Raw genomic sequence first — 17,245 nt, 5'->3', positions numbered from 1 at the left:
ACAGCTGACCTCGGGACCGGCACGGCAAAGGGGGGGGGGGTCGCACCGATTGGCACCTCATACAAGCGATCCGTTAGCTCTATATTCGCTGGATTGCTTGCATGTACACATGCTTCGCCGACTGTTTTTAAATTTTTAGTTTCCGGCTCGCGAGCACCATCTTTAGACGGCCTGTTACAATTAAGAAGCTCCCGGCTGGCCGGGAAGCGATTAAAGCTGTACACTGTTGAACTCGCACTGGAGCCTCAGAATAAACCCATTAGAGTTTTTGGTCCTACCACGTATGGAGCAGTGGTCGGAGAGGACATGGCATCTGATCTTCACCCTACGGATACTGGGGTCCTCAGGGTCAGGGCTCCAATCCCTTGACATGTAAAGCACCCTGTGGTTAGCCACACATGATGCACAAAGTTCCAAGGATGGTGTCAAATCCAGGGTCAAGTGACTAAGCACATTACAGGCAACCCCTACATCTTCCTTCAAGCAAGGTCTGGGAACAATCTGCCAAGGAGAAAAATTATCTAGATAGCTGCTGGAGGCACTGCAGTGGCTTAGAGCAGCAATATGGAAAGAAGAATTGTGCAGAAAAAAATAATCAGTAAAAAATAGTTAAAAAGAGTACTTCTCTCAGAGCTGAGAGAAGATGTCCATCACTAGACAGTAGCAAAAAAACGGAGGCAGGCTGGGGGTGGGAGGGGTTTTAGGGTTGCCCTGTAGGTTTAATTGATTTGCCAGTTTCCAATCACCTGAAGGTAGTTGTATAACCCAGTGGTCTAAGAACTCACCGTGTCCTGTTACACTGTGTCTCAGATATGGATTCTAGTCTTGTCCCTACATACCTAGGCATTTTGAGTGCTCCAATCCCCAAGTTGTACTTTTTATAATATAAAATTACAAATCTAACAAGACGAGTGGGGCTCCCAGATTATGGTCACAATACTGTTTGCAGACCTGGAAAATCAAGCTGAGAGTTCTCATCGCTGGGCCCCCCAAATAAACCATTTGGTGGTTTAACTCTCCACCAACTTTTAAAAACTGAAATAGGAGTTTTGGAAAAGTGATACCTTAAAGTGACATTAAACCCTCAGATTTTTTAACATAAAACAATACTGTAATGTGTGCCTTACTGTAATCCATGGTTGTTTCCCTTCTCTTTGCTGCTCTTCCTTTTAAATCTGTATCTGTTCTCATGCTGGGCAGAACTTCTGTTTTGCAGCAGACTGCCTTGTCTCTGAAATGGATACATGGTGTCTGTGTGCAGGTTCACAACCTGAGCCAGCACTACAGGAAGAGGCAGAGGCACTCAGCTGCAAAGGGAAGTTCTCCCCCAGCATGAGAACAGATGCGGATTTAAAAGGAAGAGCAGCAAAGAGAAGGGAAACTACCATGGATTACAGTAAGGCTGGGCACACACCTTACAACCATCGCAAGACTTTAGTCTTGCGATGGTTGTAAGGTACTTTAAAAAAACGTACAATCTGCCTATCTTGCAGACGCAGATCGTACTTGCGATGATCGCAAGCCACGCCCCCTCAATGACGGGCTTCCGATGACCGCAATGCCGAACGGGCAGTGTGCGCAGCGGGTTTTCGAACATGTCCGTAAGTTCAAAGTTGTGCGACCTTACAGTAGTAGAGGTCGCACGGCTTCCACACACCTTACGATAATCGTACGATCGCGGGATTTCCCGCGATTATCGTACGATTATCGTAAGGTGTGTGGGGACCTTGAGGCACACATTACAGTATTGGTTTATGTTTAAAAAATCTGAGGGTTTAATGTCACTTTAATATGTTGTATAAAGTAATATAAGTGGATATGGAGGGAGTTTAACAAACATTCCTTTAGAGAAACATGAAAGGTGCATATTTACACTCCACAGTAACTTCCATCCCCTGAAATCTTTTTAGTGGACTGGTCTAAAAGGCTAAATCCACCCAAAATTCCACATGTAGTTCCCACTAAATGTCAAAAGGTTGAATTTCCCCATGGGCTCACATTTCTTTACCAGTCTAGCAAGGTAACATCTCCATCTTAGCATCTGGCTCTCCCTGTTCTGCTGTCAGCCTTCTAATATAAACAGCAGAGGTGCTGTAATTGGTTCAGAAATGGAATGCACTCTGACTTTGGAATATCTGTTGTGATCTTTGAAAATTAATTACGGCTTACTCCAGGGGAAGGTTAAAGTAAAGTATAGAAAGGTATCAGGATGAGAAATGTGTTATATGAATGAGTGACTCACTTATAACCAGACCTGATCTACCTATCAGAAAGGATATATATGTGAACTATAACTTGTAACCTGAACTCAAATAAGCTTCATTGAAGAACTAAGATTTAATCACTCACAAAGGTTTCATTGTTTACAGAAGTTAGATAGATCATATTGACATCTCTGGCATTTTCTGTTACCCTTTTCTCTCACATAAAGAAATAGATTTATTTAGCTATCCCCTGTTTATATCCTGAATCCAAGTCTGCTACCATCAGGGGCTTAATTACTGATTGAGAAAAGGTGTTAACCCCTGAAATAGAACATCACACATTGGATACCCAAGGAATTGACATGGCCATAGTATGTGTGGGGCCCATGGTATGAATGAGTAAGTGATTGAGTGCTATGTACAACGTTGTCTTTTTATTTAAAACCATAGGAAGCCTACTGACGGTGCTCGATACATGTTTTTTGTACATCAATAAAGATCATATTTTTATTAATACATGCTGGCCTCGGTCCATGTAGTAACCACTTTTTTCCAGTGATCTCTCTAGAATGTGTTTAAATGGTACAGCGCTAACCGTCCTTCGTTGATGGATATGAGAAATCATTTACTTGCACCTCCGGTCTTCAGTGGAGTGTCCTTGTTACAATATGTTTATTAATTACAAATTATTTGCACATTGAGTGTTGTATTTATTATTGGGAAACCTTTTATAATGATTTATTCACACGACACATATTTTCATAATTTTACCACAGGTTTAATAATATTTTATTTTTCATATACATATTTTGTACATTTTTTACAAATCACTGAACAGTTTTGTTTGATATTTCACATTGGACTAATATCCTTTACACACTGTTTTTCACACTGTATTTATATAGATGTTACTGATTTTTTGAGATACATCCTTTACAGTTTATATACTTTTTCAATTGTATGCTTCAAACCTTTGATCTTAACGTTTTGATTTCTCATATCCATCAACGAAGGACGGTTAGCGCTGTACCATTTAAACACATCCTATACTAGTGGCCGAGTGCCTTAGTCCAGCAGCTTCCCGTACTCTTCTAGAATAATCTTTTAAAATCTTAAGAATTTTTTGTGTATATATATTTTTTGGTTCTGGGTTTAGATTTATCCATTTAATATTTTATTTTCCATTAGCGCAAGTTCTTGGAAATAGATGTCTCTAGAATGTCACCCTCTCTAGAAGGTTAAAGTAAAGAAACTATTTATTTCTCACTCGCCTGGCAACCAGTGCTCTCCTCCATTACTGGGTGGGCCCTTAACAGCTTCAAGTACACTGCAGGAACAGCATAAAGAGGTGACTTCATGGGACCGGTCAAACAATGGGGATAGAGCCTATGGGAGCAAGGAATAAGGTGTTTCTGCTTTTTCCTTACATCCCCAGACCAAATGAGCATTTAACCCTTGCTATCTGGAGGAACACAACATACTGATTTTATATTGTTGACTGAATTTTAGCTTTCTTGCTCAGTTAAGAACTTAGAAATATTTGTCCATGGCCTACCCACAGGTTCACGTTTAAAGAAATCTGTACGTATGTTGGATCCCATGCCTGACCTCCTGACAATGACAATAGACTGTCTGATATGCTGAACAGTCAGCTTCCATACTTTGAGTCACTGACCAGAAACAAGCATACAGCTCAGGAGCTGTCTTCACTGGCTAATGCTTGTTGCCAAAGGCAACAATGTAGCTAACATTTTCAAAGGAATTCAGTAATGGCAGCCTAAGATTTGAACAAGCTTTTTTGCACTGACAGCGGTGGAGGATATGAAATTGTCAGGACCTGGTTGTGGTATCTTGAAGGTATGTCTGGATTAAAAAACTGACAAACCCAAGTTGCAAATCTTTAAGTAGGTAAGACAGTTCACACCTATGTATTTACTGTGCCAGCTGTTTTAGCCCATGAGGTTGCTGTAGATCTTGTAGAATTTGCTTTAAGGAAAACTGGCGGAGTCATCTTGACAGCCTGGTATGTTTCAGCTATAGCTAATTTATTCCGCCAATGCGATGGAAGATTTTGAAGCTTTTTTCCCATTTAGTATTACCCGAAAAAAAAACCCAAACAAGGCATTGGTGTGTCTAAGAGATTTAGTTGCTTCTAAATTATCTAATAAACAGCACCTAACATCCAAACAATGGACGACCTCTTCTTTATCATTGGCGGGATTGCTACTAAAAAGGTCAGAAGCACAATGTCCTGGGTCCATTGAAAGGTAGATGAAATCTTCGGTAAAAATCCCAGATCTGTCTAGAGAATAATTGTATCCTCAAATATGGAGAGGAAAGGTTCCTGAATAGACAGAACTTGCAGTTCACTAATTCTTCTAGCACTGCTACCAAAAAAGCTGTCTTGAGAGTAATGGACCTTAGTGAAACTTTTTTGAGAGGCTCAAAAGGTGGATTCTGCAATCCTTGTAAGACCAATGACAAATCCCATTGAGGAAAGGATTAAAATAGACACCGGTCTTAGTCTCTTCATTGCTATGAGGAATCGGGAAATAAGCAGACCCCCAAAGTGATGTTTGTAAATAGACACTTAGAGCCGCAACCTGGACTTTAAGCCTACTTAGAGCAATACCTTTGTCTGCTCCATCCTGCAAAAAGTCCAATATAGAGGGAATGGAATCTTCCCTTTTAGCAGCACTAGACCATGATAAAAACTTTCCACACTTTTCTGTAAATCGCTCTGGTGACTGGCTTACGGTGTTAAGTCTGAATAACCTTGTTCGAAATCCCTTTAGCTTTTAGGATGTCTTCTTCAGAAACCATGCAGTTTATTTCAGAGTCCGAGCTCCTGGGTAGAGAGACCCTGGGACAAGATATCTTCTCTGTCTGGTAACTGCCAAGGTGGAAAAACAGCTAGAGACTGCAGGAGGGTGAACCAAGTCTTTAATGGCCAAAATGGTGCTATAAGGATCAGATGTCTGTGCCTGCTGAAATTTTTGAAGAACCTTCGGTATCAGGTAAATTGGTGGGAATGCATAACAAAGATTGAAATGCCATGGCACTGGATGCTTTTTCCAACCCAACGCCATGTTTAGAGGATTTCACGAAAATAATCTTTTCGCTTTGGCATTCTGTTCCGAAGCGAACAAATCCACCTTTGGAATTCCTCATTTCTTCATCAGGTGATTGTAAATATCTGGATATATACTCTGCTCGTCCTGTAATATCCTGTGCCTGCTTAGATAATTCACCAGATTGTTCCGAGTCTCTTTTAGGTGAATTGCAGAAATGGAAGCCAAGTTCTTTTCGGCCCACAAAAATATTTCTCTTGCCAACAACTGAAGGGATGTTCTGGTTCCCCCCCTGCCTGTTGATGTAGGCTACTGTCATTATATTGTCTGAAAGAATTAGAAGGTGATGTCCCTTTAGAACATTCTGGAAGTAGAGAAGAGCATTGAGAATTACTTTTAGTTCCCTCCAGTTGGACAAAGCTCTTGCTTCCTGTTTTGTCCACTGTCCCGGAATGAAGAGACCCTGGACATGGGGTCATCAACTTTCTCGAAAAGGGGAAAGTCCAGAGAAGGCCCTTTGAAAGTTGTACCTGCTTTCCCAAACACTTGAGTGACCTCTTTATCTTTGTCGGAAGCTTTACTTTAATTTCCAAAGAATCCTGGGAATGATTCCATACTTGCAGAAGAAATTTCTGTAGGGGCTTTTGATGAAATTTTGCTCATTGAACTGCTGGGAAAGTTGAGGTCATTAACCCTAGAACCGACATTATAAATCTTAAGGAAACTACCAGATATACCTGAAGATTGGAAATTGCGGTGGAGACTTTCTGAATCGTCTCCGCTGCAAGATACATTCTCATTTCCTTGTTCAGCGTGTAACCCAAAAAGGTTAGATTGGACTTTTCTTTGTTTATAAGCCACCCAAGATTCTGCAGCCAGGTCTGAGTTAAATGAAGGTCTCTCGCCAATTTGTCTGATGTTTGAGCCATAACGAAGAAGATATCGTCCAGATATGGAACGATACTGACCCCTGAAGGCGCAGGGGGGCCAGTGCTTCTCCTAACACCTTGGCACAGATGATAGGCTGAATGGGAGAGCTCTGAATTGGAAGTGACCAATAACTGTGCTCATTCTGACAGCCAGACGAAGGAACTTCTGTGAGGTGGACCGTATGGGTACATGAAATAGGCATCCCTTAGGTAGATCGTTGCTAGGAAAGCATCTGCTTGGAGAATACTTCTCACAGAAAAAAAATCCATTCTGAATTTTTTGTAACGAATGGAAATATTTAAAAGTTTCAGGTTCAGAATTAATCTGAACTTCCCGAGGGTTTTTGGACAAGAAATACATGGGAATGAAATAATTTTCCTTGCTCCTCTTCTGGTACCTTGATAATTACCTTCAGGTCCCCAAGATCCCCCAATAGCCCTCACAAGGCTCTGGCCTTGATCTGGTCACTTGGCAGATCCATTACCAGAAATCTGAGTGGGGAGGTCTTGTCAAATTCCAAAATGCAAGCCTTGATCCATAATCCCCAGAATAAATTTGTTTGAGGTAACTTTTCTCCATTGCAGAAGGAATTCCCCTATTCTTCCTCCCAACGGAGAGTGGTAGTCATTGTGTTCTGAGTAGGTGGGTTAAAGAGGATACCCCCCTCTTCCTCCACCCTTGTGCCCTGTCCAATGCTTCTTTGGGTCCACCTCGTTATTTTCATGTGCTACCCTTTGGCCTCGAAAAAAACTTTTTTTTTTTGGGAAGGATTTCTTCTTGTGAGCAGTTTGCTCCAGTGCTGCCTCAAGCTCTGGACCAAACAGTAAATCCCCTGAAAAGGCTATAGTGCATAGTGCTCAAGCGCAATTTAGAGTCTGAATCGTCTTCCCATGTTTTGAGCCAGAGCGCTCTGCGAGAGGTATTGATCAGAGCAGAAGACTCGCCAGACATTCTAACTGCCTCAGCGGAGGCATCTGTCACGTAACCTACTGATTTGAATGGTTTGAGGAATCTGCTCTCTTAGAGTTCCTGCCGATAGGCAAGTCTTCAATTGTAAAAGCCAGAATTCTAGATTTCTGGCAACACACGTAGTTGCCAATGCAGATCTTAGATTTGCTAAAGTTGAGTCTCAAGCTCTTTTTAGTAAAACTTCAACTTTTGTTCCCATGGGGTCTTTCAGATTACCCATATCCTCAAAAACTAAGTCAGCTTTCTTTGAGACATTAGAGGGGGGCTTCCAATTTTGGTACCTTGTTCCAATTTAAAGATGGATCTTCATCAAAAGGAAACCGCCTTTTTAAGATATTAGATAAAAAGGGTTTATTTTCAGGTTCTGACCACTCTTTCAGAACTGACTTAGAAAGGACTTTATGAATAGGAAAGACTCTTGCTTTCATCCTCTTAACCCCTGGTACATCAAATCATGCCTGGACAGTTGACCTGAATTTCTAAGGTTTTGTAAATAGCTTTTAAAAGATCTACATCTTTAAGAGATCATTTGAATTTGGACAGAGGTGGGTTCCTCCTGAACACTATTTTCTTCTGAAGATCTATCCTCATAGGAATGACCTGAATCACTGAACTCATCTAAGATAGATAGAGATTTTAGTCTTTCTGCCAAAGAAACTTAGACACAGAAGTGCACTCTGTAGGCTTTCTCATAACCTCAATAAAAGATCTAAATGAATGAAAGGTGGAGGCCAGGTCTTCCTTAAATGAGGTTAACAGACCACTACAAGCTGCCGCAGATTCTTTTTTAAACAATCCGTTACTACAGGTCTTACATAACAGTTTAGAAGAGGAAGCATTACGTTTTGCCCCACACACTGCACATTTCTTTCAAGGCATAGTCTTAGCTTTGTCTGGGACTTTAGCCTAAAAATAAAACCAAAAAAAGTATGCTGAGCATAATCTAAGCAGGCTGTCACAAGAGTCCACTCATGGAATCCACAAGGACCCCACACCAAAAACGAGTCCTCAGTGAAACATGCAGAAAATAACAGCCTCGCACATAGAAGCGCTGGCTTACCTGACCAGAAGCGGCACTTACTGGAGTAGCTGGCTGGGAAGTCTCCATGTTTCTGCTCCCTCCACTTGCGTTTTCCACAGGCTTTTCTGAGGATCCACGCTTAAATCAGCAGTGCCACCATCACCCCGCACCAAAACGAAGCCTGGAGCGCAGGCCTCCGGAGCCCGGAAGTAATGTTTCCCCGACTGGAAGTGATGTGACTCGCTGGACGCAGAGGATGATAGTTTCCACAGGCTACAGCAGTGCGGCTGCTTTCTTTGTTCTGTGACCAGCACCAGGGGGGAAAACAAACATCTCCGGTACGGACCCTTACCAAGTACTGAGGAGGAAGAATAGCCAGAACCTCCTCTGTCACATGCAACCATAGAAAAGGTACTGGGGCATAAGAACTCACCCTTAGCCTTCTAGAAAACTAGCTCCTGGGTGACATCTTTTCTATAGACGGAGGAAACACGATAACTGAGGGGATATGGAGGAGGCAGGCTTTTATCTGGATTTTGGGTGACATGTTTCCTGTCTGGAAGAGGAGCTACTCTTTCTCTCTCTCTCCGAGGCTACATGGCCTGCTTGCATTGCTGTCATTCTCACTACGTTACTTCTGCAAACAATACTGCCTGGGTCCTCATGATTTACATAAGTGGATGGGATTTGTGTCATGCTGGCATCATTCTGAATGAGGCAAATCTGCAGTACAAATAACTCCCCCTGCCTTCACCCAATTTTTTTTAGCTTTTGGAGGGCTCCTATAATGGTTATTTATTTTAAAATTGACCTCCGAAACCTCAGTATTTCAGTTTTTGTTAAATGCTGAAGAAATAAATTATGAACAGTTACATATGCCGTTCAAGGACTCCGGAGAAGCGATATCTATGCCTTCCCAGATAGGAATACCTGCTACAGCCATTATGAAGAAGTCCTACTCCTTCCATTTTCTGTATAATTCATTGAAATTCAACTTTTGGAGGTGTGATGGCTAGGAACAACGCTATAGCATTAAGCAGAAAACAAAAAGGAAATATAATAGATTAAATATTGCATTCCCCCAAAAGTTATAAAGAGACAGCAGGTCACCTTGCACAACAGACTATGTTTACCTAAAATATCTATTTTTGGTGCTCTCTCCAATGAAAAGAACCAGTATACAATAGTATAGAGAGACCAGCGGCGGACTTACCATTCGGGCAGTCGGGTGCAGTGGCTCCTTCCGTCCGCCACCTCTCTGCCACCTGCACCGCTGCTCCCGGCCTGCCCACCCGCAGCAGATGTGGCTCTCTAATCAGGCGTCCACTCGCTCATCGGGCGGCCCTCTAAAATGCCTGATTAGAGGGCAGCGTCTGCCTGATCTATCTGCTGTGGCCGAACTGGCAGCTGCGGCCACAGCAGAGCCCCCAGGGTCCAGGGAGCCCCCACTGACCACCAGGGTAAGGTGACAACATTTTAAAAATAAAATCCAAGGACATTTTTAAATGTCCCCGGGAACATAAAATACGCTAATAGCGTATCTTCTCAGAAGCTGCATACAGCGCCCGCTGATTTAAACAGTAACTGGCACGCTCTGTATGCGGCTTCTGACAGCGTGGGAGACGGGAGGCTGCGCTTGTCGGTGGATCCAGCGATAAGGTGAGTATTAAAAAAATAAATAATTTTTTCATGTTCCTGGGGACTTTTCTAGGGACGGTCTCCTCAATCTGGGGACTGTCCCCGGAAAACAGGGACGAATGGTCACCCTACACCAGGGATCCCCCATTAACCGCAACATAGAGTATGTAGCTTCATATTATTCTGCATTGCTGTAATATGTATTGCTGGGATTTGTAGTCCTCTATAGCTGATGCCATTCTGCATTGCTGTACAATGTATTTCTGAGATTGGTAGTCCTCTATAGCTGGTGGTATTATTCTGCATTGCTCTATAATGTGCTGAGATTTGTAGTTCCTCAACAGCTTGGAGTTAGTGGCAGAACACCCAGGGTCACAGCAGTCATGACCGCGCACAGCACCAACGAGGCATCCCTCCACTACCAGTGTGCTCTAATTTTCCTCAACCCATACATTTCTGTACCGCATCACTTCCAGGTGCGCACGTCATGAAAACATCTGATTCGGACGACTCTGCCCCACTGGAAGTGACAGTCAAGAAAATTTATAGGATCGAGAAAAATTATAGAACACTTACTTTGACACTGTCCGGCCCCTCCCAAGGCCCAGAAGCATGGACAGCCAGCGGCGGTCTACAGTGGGTGAGAGTGCCTAAGTAGCAGAAATGGAGCGGAGTAAGGCCAGAACTGTGTAGGGAGCCCAGTGGGAGGAGAGCACCATCCCCCAGCTAGTCACCCCTTTCATGGACTTACTAGTGAGTCCTCACATCACCCAACCATTCACACTAACGTTACATGGATGGCAAAAGTGGCAGGGGCGGGGGAAGAGGCAGAGCGGGAGGGGGGCCAAGTTGCTGCACCCTGGGCTAAAAAGTTGCCAGTCAGCCCCTGCTGTATTCCACACCTGCCGGGCGTCGAGAGATGATTTAATTGCGGATGGTTGACTCCGGAATACATGTCACAACCGCGGGGCGCAGATGCCATCCGCAATTAAATCTGCTCTCGGCGCCCAGCGGTTGCGACATGCAATGAAAATGATTAGTGCCCCCCAGATTTGACTGTGGTATCTTACTGTATGTGCCCCCCTATATATTGTTCCTAGAGTCACCTCTGACGGAGAGGCAGCTGTGTGCGCCATCTCCTTGCTGTTTTTGGCCGAGCTGCAGCCAAACTAGTAGATGCGGCTGTGTTAAAGTGGCGGGGGCAGTGTCCCAGGTCCAACAGACACTGCCATTGCCGCTTTAACACAGCTGCATCTACTAGTTTGGCTGCGGCCGAAAAGAGCATGGAGATAGCTGGGGAGGAGGGGGGTTTGTCACGCTGTGGTGGTGTGTACAGACCGAGAGCAGACTTCAGCATTACTGCCTGTTCTATGACTGCCAGAAGCTCAGAAACATTTGGTCTACCCCTGCCAGTTTGCTTTGAGGACTGAAGAGACTTGCTGATCATTTCACCCCTGCTGAACTCCATAGCTCAGTTTTAATATGTTTATGGAAACATAGTTTATCAGCACATATAAATCACCTAACTTATATAATAGCAGATAAAAAAAATCTGCCCCTGGTGAGACCCTGCTTATTTGCCCCTGCTGAGACCTTCCGCATCGGCCCCTGGTAGGACCCTCCACATCTGCTGCACCCACCTGCTGGACCTGCTAAAGGTTAGCACGTCTGCTGTCATGGAAGGAGCTGCCCATTAACGTGTGTGTGCAGGTGGCATACCACAAGATCAGACTCTGCGTGATGGCTGATCCCGTGTATGTATTATTCTAACTGCCCAGTCTGCCGTACATTGAATCTGGTCTGAGGTCTGTCTGCAGTGTATTGGTTCTGGCCTGAGTTCTGCCATGTATTGGTTCTGGCCTGAGGTCTGCCATGTCTTGGTTCTAGGCTGAGGTCTGCCATGCATTCTGCCATTTAGCTCACTTTCCAAATTGCCTATATTGGTCTAGATCATGGGTAGCCCAACTCTGGCTCTCCAGCTGTGGAGAAACTACAAATCCCATGATGCATCTCTCTCCGGGAGTCATGTGTGTGAGAATCTTGCAATGCCTCATGGGATTTGTAGTTCCACCACAGCTGGAGGGCCAGAGTTTGGCTACCCCTGGTCTAGATTTTGAAATTCTCCTACAGGGCATACATTCTCACCCATAAACATTAAGGAAACATAAAAGAGCAGCTGTGCTTTTGCAGTAAGACTGTTGAGTTCAATTAGGTATTTGTATTTTGTATTTGTCTTTTTGACACACGAATGAATGTATTTTATTACATACCCTACTTTTGTCAGGTAATGCTACTTTCATATAAATAAAATGATTATCAACCTATACAAGGTGTAATTATTTAATATTAATCAAATAGGCTAGATAAAAAAAGAAAGTCATGTCATATTTTAGAAAACACACACACACAGAAAACTTGCATATAGCGGCTGTATGAACCAGTGGGTTAATTCACTATAACACTATATTACACAATTGCACTTTTTACTATCAAACTTTTATTCATGCAAACAAATACACATATGATATTTTAAAACCATGGAGGTAACCCATAAAATACTCAGTCTCAACCCCCTCTATAAAAATACAGCAACAGAGCAGTGTGCAGCAGTGCATCATGTATATAACAATCATATGTGTCCATGCAACTTGAAATAAAATAAATGTCTCTCCAGATTTAATCCAACCAAGTAGTTGTCCAACAATTACATTCTGTATGAACTATGGATGAATACTTAAATCCACAGACTCTGCGGTGTTCCTTGGATATCTGTGTTTAGGTTCATTACAGATGAAAATTTATGATAAACAAAGCAGATTTCATCAATATTAATCTAGAAAGATTCCATTTGTAAACAAGCTGAATCAAGATACTTCAGATCACATGAATAACAGTGCTGTAAAATTTGTAAATCCACACTGACATATAATTGTAAGTCTGAACAACAGCTCTCTAGGTGACATGCCTTTTGTTTTTTATACAATCTTAACAAAAACTCACCAAACATCTTAAAGTGACATTAAAGTTACATTTGTTTTCCTCCCCTGCCTATGCTGGTGTAAGGACCTACCTTAAATGATGCCTCTTGATCCGACCATCTTCTTTCCAGTAGTTTTCAGGATTCCCTCCAGCGATGGTGCCGGTCTCTGATCTCTCACTGTCCCACGGAAAGATTGTAAAAATAAACAGAGACATACACAGAACAGAAATAAACAATTATGAATACCTGTATGCAAAACATATGGTTAAGAATGAAGAACCCAATAGATAACATATCAATTATTATACATCTTTCCGACGAACACACAAATAGTGATAACTAATTATATACAATATACTGTATTGTATCTATGGGTTAAATGTTTTAAAGGGAATATTTTAGAGCAGTTCCTCAACCAATGAGGGCAAGTTGCCTCAAAAACCCACATACATTTGATTTCCTTTTGTCAGATCAGCTGATCAAAGTGTCCCCCATGTGGAGTTTTTTTGGACATTAGCTTTAGTTTATTTCTGTAAAGTTATAAGATTAGATATTTAATTTAGATTTTTTTTTTATGGTTGATCATAGGAACTGCTCCAAAATATTCCCTGTAAAACGGGTCTCAAACTCAATTCACTCACGGGCTACTGGACACATTGTTTTCTCCCATGGGGGCCGCTTGTCAAATTTCATACTTCAAAATAAAATGTAACTATACACAATACCAGTGTTAATGTCTGCATGTGTTTCTAATGTCAGTATGTATTTGTGATGGTTTCTTTGTATGCAATGTCAGTATATTTTTTTATAATGGTTTGTGTATTGTCAGGATTTCTGTGAGTGATGCCAGTATGTGTGCTAATGTTTCTGTGTGTGCCGTATCAGTATACATGTGTATGTGTGTGCAGTGTCAGTATGAGTATGTGTGCGGTTTTTCCTACAGATTTTAATCATAGAGGACAGGACCAACAGATTCACACATTCACTCAATCAGAAACACACACATAGAAATACGAACCCCCCCCCCCCATACAAACACAGATATGCAGACACTAATACACATACAATAAGGCCCCATTTACCTGTATCTTTAGGTGCAATTAGGGATTCCTTGCGTTTTCCTGCAGCAGGAATCCCTAATGTGGCGTTTACACCCATTCGAGTTAATGATCAGATGACAACCGCTGCATGTAAACGCCTGCACACTGCATGTAATGGTGTGTGATATGATTACATTAGGTTAAGAATCAATCCCTATCCCTGGATGCATTGATCGATGCGTCCGGTAGAGCCCCCTCACCTGCATATGTTTCTGCAGGGAGAAGGCGCTGAGGCACGATCCCTGGTGATCCAGTCGTGATTAGTAAGGTCTGGTGCAGACCTTACCATTTAATCCTTTCGGCTGGCGTTCAGTGAAAACGTCGGCCAAAAGGATCTAAATGCCGGCAGTAACATGGGCAGATCTGCGGTCTGCATCCGACAGAGACCGCGTACTTGACTTGTCAGCTGGCTGCGGGCCACAGAGTACCGGTTTGCGGGCCAGTACTTTGAGACGACCGCTGTAAAACATTTAACTCTTAGATGGATACTATATATTGTATATAATGGGTTACCACTATTTGTGTGAGAGTAAGATCAATTCTGTGTTATGATGTACAATGATCAATGTTTTCTATTTAGATTGTAGTATTAAAACAGGGAGGCATTCTTCAATTTTTACAATCATATTTATTGCATAAAGGTATTCGTAATTGTGTGTGTTTTTTTGGGGGGGGGAGGGTGACGTCTTTTCCCGCACTTCCTACTTTAAGGGCCCACGTAGATGGGAACTTTATTGAGCCTTACCTCTGACGCAGCTGGGTGGGACAAGCGAAACTCGTCAGGTGCAGGCTGGGTACAGAGATCAACACTCTCTCCTTACTCCCAGTGGAAGCATGGGTTGATCAGCAGTTGTGCATTTGCTTATAAGATTTATGTTGCTATACTTTATTCAGAAACAGCAATATTTTAGTTGGTATTGAACTTCCAGATATCTGAGGTGTGGAGAGTATACCAGATGTTTACTTAGGGCATATGTAACTAGCCTTGAATGGACAATTAATTTCATGAAACATATATAGTATAAAGATTCTATACTGTTTTCATCTTGGATGTGCACAGCTTATCTGATTATGAAGATAAAAAGAACTGCTGTCTTTTCTGCATCGATTTTGTTATTCCACATCTACTACTTGTGATGTTGGCACATGCAGGAAACAGCACAGTGTTACTGCCATGACCTATATGAGAAGCGCTCATTTGAATTTTGAGAGACATCATTCCTGCATGCAGCAGTGACATATTACATTTGGACGTTTGAGTTACCAGTTTCACCTTAAGGTGCCCATACACTCTACGATCGTACGATAATCGCGGGAAATCCCGCAATCATACGATAATCGCAAAGTGTATGGAAGGCGTGCGACCGTTTCTACTGTACGATCGCACGGTTTCCGTCGAACAAGCAGGCTGGAAAACCCGCTGAGAATTGTACGATTCTCGGCGGGTTAGTGGGGTGCTTGTTCGACAAATGCTGAACGGGCCAATGTGCGCACACTGCCCGTTCAGCATTGCAGTCATCGGAAGCCCGCCCCGCAGATCGTACTTGCGATGATCGCAAGTACTATATGCCTGTCCTAGATGGGCAGATCGTACGTTTTTTTTATTACTTTACAACCATCGCAAGACAAAAGTCTTGTGAGGGTTGTACAGTGTATGGCCACCTTTAGATGTGTGCAGTCTACTTAATTACCAAGGGAATTCATACTCTGCATGGAATTGATTACTGCACATTCACTGCATATAAGATGGACATATTTTGCCAGACAGCAGTACAACGCAACAGTCGTGCCCTATATGAATAGCTCTCATATACATAATGCACTATAAGTTTCACTTTTAACAAACAGTGGATTAATACAAGTGATACTCACTGGCAGTGGGATTACAAGACAACTATAATCTGTTTTAAAATTACTGACTCATGGATGCTGATTATACAATGTTTCAGAGAATTTTTGTCCTAACATACAAAAAAAACAAAAGTGAGTCACCTGGAAAGCTGTTGTACAGACTTGGAACTATCTGCCACTGTGGGCTTAGAAATTGTATAGGACTACTATACATGTGTTTCTAAGATATCTTGATTAAGTTTGTTTGCATACAAGTTCTGGATTCTGGATTATTACTGATCAGTTGTGCTTTGTTTACCAAAAATGTTCATCTGTAATGAACCTAAACACAGATATCAGAAGAACATGGGAGAGCCTGCTGATTTAAGTATTCGGCCATCATTTTTCTAAAATCAGCTATTTTGGCCTAGATTGTTCACTTCTCCTGCCTTCTCCAAACTCTTCATTCTTTTGTGAATAACCCTGTTAATCTATTTCAGATTATATGAACATATGATATAATTGTTATATGTGATGTATTGCTGTACACTGCTTTGTAGCTGTATTTTTTAGGGGGAGGAAGGGAATTGAGTATTTCATGGTTATCACCATGGTAGCATTTTATAATATTTGCATCAATAAAAAAATATAAAAAAAAGTGTGGTTCCTCAGGCATGCTGTATATAGTGAATTAACACATTGGATCATACTGTTCCTGAAAACAGGACTTTTTTTTTTTTGCAATTGATTTTTCAATACCAGTGGCTCTGAACCATAAGTGATTTTTTTTATTTTTCCTGATTTTGATCATTTTGAACCTTGTGTCAGAACATTACTGTTTACATTCATGTCACATGTTGCTGCTGACTACAACAACCCACTGGAATCCTGACCTTTCAAATTGCATTACAAAAAGCACAGATTCTGACTAGTTTCTATTGACAACCACTTTCCCTTTATACATCAAAGTTGTGGATTTTCTTTATATATTTTAAAGTGAGCATTTTTCTGTGAAAACTATTACAAAGCCTGAGAAATTTAATTACCCAACTTCTTGGCAAATGTATTTTTTTTAGCATACCTGTGGTTCAAAATGACAACATTTTGGAGTGAATGGGGTATCGTAGCGTTCATCACTTGCAACTGCATAACCCAAGTTTATTTAATGAAAAAGTTTACATTCTTTGCAATATGTAAAACAATAGTTACTGCTGGCATGAAGTGTTGCTATAAAATGGAATGTTTACAAGTCCCAGATCATTAAAAACAGAATTTACTATTATTTAAAAATAGTGGCAGAAAGTGTACACTCCAGCATGTGATCTGCCATGTAGATTTCTAAATCACATTGCTAAAACACAATCTATAATGTTTTATATGTACATCCAGTTATAAGAAAATCCCAGTGACTTAATTACATTGTTCATTCTTATCAGTGTGAATATAAAGCCACACTAACTACTGGGATCAGCTAGTAGAGCAGACAGGATATGTGCTTGTGT

The sequence above is a fragment of the Nanorana parkeri genome, unplaced genomic scaffold (assembly GCF_000935625.1).
Source record: "Nanorana parkeri isolate BGI_ZX_2015 unplaced genomic scaffold, ASM93562v1 scaffold1630, whole genome shotgun sequence".
NCBI lineage: Eukaryota > Metazoa > Chordata > Amphibia > Anura > Dicroglossidae > Nanorana > Nanorana parkeri.
This window is presented reverse-complemented; position numbering follows the sequence as displayed.